Genomic DNA, 4,694 nt, shown 5'->3' with positions numbered 1-4,694 from the left:
AGAAATCAGAAATTGAAATTGAACCAAGTTAAGCAACAAAGACATTAAAACTAGAAATTAGAAATTAAGATCAGATGAAACCTATAAATCAGAATTAAAATTTGAAATCAAAATGTTTGAAACCCTAACACTTTCATGATGAAACCCCATCTGAAATGATTAATGAAGCATATCACATTTGAATCTCGTCATGATGCTCTCAGACCATTGGTACTTTGTCAACCCTTCCTGTGAATATTCCCAATAACAATGAGCAGGGATTTCGTCGATGCTATGGGAGAGGGAGATACACAGGGAGGGGAAAGAGAGAAAGAGATAAACACAGAGAGAGACTTGGTGGTTGTTTCCAATCTGCTTTTTGGTTTTTAAACCAAATGATTGTCGTTTCATCGAAATATGGTGACTTTGGAGTGTAAATCGGGACCGATGGCGCCTTTAGAGTGGTTTCCGGCGAAGTAGACAGGTGGTGGATGATGTCGACAGTCGACAGTGTCTCTAGAGTGCAGATCGACGCTTTTCGACCGCTCGATGGAGGCTTAGAGTGGCTTAGATAGAGTATAGAGGTGGTGAGACATGGTCGACGGCTTTGCTGAGGTTTCCGACTGGTGGTGGCGGCCTGGAAGTGGTGTCCGACGATGGTGGGTTTAGTTGTCCATTAGGGTTCTTGAGTTTAAAGAAGAGGGAAAGATGCCGGTGGTAAGGAAGAAGGAAAAAGAATGGGGATGGAGATAATAGGGTATGAAGGGATCATGACGATTATATACATTTTTTTATCTTATTTAAGTTTTTTTTTTTAATTTATGTTTTATTTATAGTTTATAATAATATATTAATAATGAAAAATATATATATTAAGGGTAATCTTGTCATTTTATGTCTATCAGGGACCAAGCGTGCAACAAAAATATAAAGTAGGGATGATTCGAGTTAAAAAAAATGTTAGGGACCAACTACGCAGACTACCCCAAACCACAGGGACCATTCGTGTAATTTACCTAATAACAAATAATGTCAATTCCCATAGATAGTTGTCTGATTCTAGAGTGAGAAAGTTTAGACTAGGTACACCCCAAATTTTTATTTATTTAGAACTTTAAAAAACATGTTGGTGTACACTAACACACTGGTTTACAAGGAGTTATCACTATGAATCGTACTGGCATCAAGTACATGACGCGAGTCTGGCGCTACAACAACTTAAACTGCAACACAACAACAAAACAATATAGTAAGCCAAAGGCTTAGTGAATAACAACTACAATAACATATTGGTAGTCTAAAGCAAAGTGTATATGTTCAAGTTATTAGTTATATTTGCAAAAGTATTAGAGTTTGTCTGAAGATGTTTTGATACCTATGTAGTTGCTAGAGGTTATTAAACTCCTTTCATATAGTTTTAATCATGTGGAATATTATGCTGCTAAATGCAAGCGTATGTTAGTTTGAGCAGTTTGTTGTGCCTAGTTGTCAATGTCCATGTGTATTATCCACATTAAATAGAATTCACCATTCAATATCTATATTTAGGTGAGTGTTTGTATGAGAAGTTAATGATTTCTAGACTTTTACATGCTCATAAAGTATATTGTATAAGATCTCGCAATCATAATCTTTCAACACATCCAACCAACTCCTTTGTCGCATATTGAGGTTCTGCTGATCTATTAAGTACTTCAAGCTCTTATGATTAGTGTAAATAGTGCACTGTACCCCATACAAGTAGTGCCTCCAAATCTTGAGGCCAAACACCACTGCCCCTGATTCCAGATCGTTAGTGGGATAATTCGCCTCATGAGGCTTCAACTGCCTCAAGGCATATGCGATCACATGCCCTCTTTGCATCAGTACAGTGCCTAACCCTAAGATAGACATATCAGAGTACACTACCAAATCATCTAGTCCCTCAGGTAGTACGAGAATTGGAGCCTCACATAATCTATGTCTCAGGGTCTCAAAAGCCATCTGCTGATCCGGGCCCCACCGAAATATGACATTCTTCTTGGTCAGGCGGGTCAAAGGCACGATGATCTTGGAGAAATCCAGGATAAATCTGTGATAGTACCCCGCTAGCCCAATGAAGCTACGAATCTCATATGCGTTCTTCGGTACTTCCCACCGCATCACAGCCTCAACCTTGGCTGGATCAACCGAAATGCCCTCCTAATTGATGATGTGCCCCAAAAAACTGTACCTCCCGAAGCCAAAAATCACACTTTGAGAACTTGGCATACATCATTTATGTTATCAATGTCTCCAATACCTCCCTCAGATGCTGCTCATGCTGCTCCTTGGTCTTAGAATAGACCAGGATATCATCAATAAAAACGATCAATGACCAATCCAACATCGGTCTACACAATTTGTTCATCAGATCCATGAACATTGCAGGGGCATTAGTGAGCCCAAACGGCATCACTACAAACTCATAGTTCCCGTATCGGGTCCTAAAAGCTGCCTTCGTGATATCCTCGTCCTGAACCCTCATCAGATGGTATCCTGACCGAAGATCAATATTGGAAAATCAATCCATACCCTACAGATGATCGAACAAATCGTCAATCCTCGGTAGCGGATAACTGTTTTTCACCGTTAGTTTGTTCGGTAATCAATACACATCCTATGAGACCCGTCCTTCTTTTTCACAAACAGGATCATAGCTCCCCACGAGGAACTACTTGGACGGAGGAACCCTAATTCTAGCAGCTCTTGAAGCTATGTGGATAGCTCCTGCATCTCGGGCGGAGCTATTCGGTACGACGCCTTGGCTATCAGAGCGGCACTCGACACCAAATTAATGCAAAACTCACTTGCCTCTCCGAAGGCACTCCATGTAACTCCTCGGGAAAGACATCTTGAAACTCCTGTACAACCGGTACACTGTCCAAATCCCTCAGAGTTTCAAATCTCGTGTCCGAGATATATGCCAGAAATCCCATACAAACCTGTTATAGAAATCTCATAGCCCTCGCAGCTGAGCAGATAGTTGGCCCCTGCTAGGCCCTCTCCCCACAAGTTCTTGCGCAAGTCCCTGCTCATGTGGCCCCACTGACCACACATATAACATACCTGGCCCGTCCCCCTAACAAGATCCACCTGAGATCTCCTATACTTGGCACACCAGCCATGGCCCTGCTGGCCCTTACTAGAGGAATCTAAGGTCTTAGGTTTTTTAGCCTGACCTGCTGTTGTTTGTGCCTGCTCAAGCTTCCGCTTGGTGCGGAAGTCCAACTCCATCTCCGGCTCATGGGCCTTCTCCACCATCTCATTCAGGGTTTTGCACCCTGTGAAACTCACAAACTCCTGGATATCATCCCTCAGTGTGGAATGATACCTCATCCTCCTCATGTCCTCATCGGTAGCAGACTTTGGAATCAACAATGCCCGTTCCCAAAACTTGGGGGTGATCTCCGCCACAGTCTCGTTGGTCTATAAAAGCTCATGAAACTCCCTCACCAGCCATTGCAGCTCGATAGTTGGTGCAAATTGCAAGTAAAATCGCCTAACAAACTCGACCCATGTCATCTCAGCCACACCAGCTGCTCCTACCTGGCTCGTCACCTCTCCCAACCAATCCCGAGCCAGATCCCTCATCATACATGAACCAAACCCCACCTTTGCCGCATCAGGTCAAGAACTCGTTCGTTGGGTGTTCTCAATGTCGGCAACCCAGTGTCGGCTAACAATGGGATCCCTGACCCCGAAAAACTCTGGTGCCCCGTACGCCTTGAACTCCCAGAATGAGGGAGTTCGGGCCCCGACCTGGTCCGTAACATCCTTGGCTCTAAATGCCCTGAGCCTCTCCTCCATGATCTCCATCATACCTTCCTTGACCATCCCAGAGATAACTGGGGTAGTGTCAAGGATGCCCCTCGTAACCTCTACTGCAGTACACTCACGCAGCCTCTTGTCAATAGGCTCAGTAGTGTCACCCGACCCAGCTCCAGATCCTAATCCCAATCTTGATCCCCCAGCTCTAAACTATGTCACCACCATACTGCTCTACAATACCATAAAACATAAGGATCAGGATGTCCATAGAAGAGATCCTCCCACATCGGTCGTCCTTAGAGCTTCCAGATCTAAAATTGGTTCAGGTACAGGTGTTGTGCTTTCAGTAGTACATGCCCAATACTACCTTCCAGACCTACCTGTACCTTCCCCAAGGCTCTACCTGATAACCCTAATTTTTTCTAAAATGAATCATATTTCACAGACTACCTCATAGGTCAAATCCAAGGTTAACCTATGATTTCCTCCATCCATATCAAACCAGAACTCAATCATACTAGGTTGCCTTATGCATGCAAATTATACACAAAGCATGATCAAATAGACTTTCAAATAATAGACTCTACCCTAAGACCACAACTAGACAAGGAATAGGAAATAAGGCTAAATCAATCATTCTGAGTCTATAAGACCCCAACCGTATATAATTTTGAAAGCATACACATAGCAAGATTCATACAATTATCATAACTCACATATCAGTATAACATGGCTAATATACTGGGGGAACTACTTACATGGCTCAGCCGATCGCGCGCAATGCACTCTCCTTTTTTTCATTCTAAATATAAAGTTTTTTACTTTTATTATTTCTTTATAAACACTTTTACCATTCCCTTAGTTTGAGTCCTGGCACACCCGAGAGTGTGCCTGAATCCCTCAAACCAAGGCTCTGATACAAACTT

This window comes from Lactuca serriola, chromosome 5, assembly GCF_051521515.1.
Source record: "Lactuca serriola cultivar US96UC23 chromosome 5, Lser_US96UC23_V15, whole genome shotgun sequence".
Taxonomy (NCBI): Eukaryota; Viridiplantae; Streptophyta; class Magnoliopsida; order Asterales; family Asteraceae; genus Lactuca; species Lactuca serriola.
Note: the sequence above shows the minus strand (reverse complement) of the source record.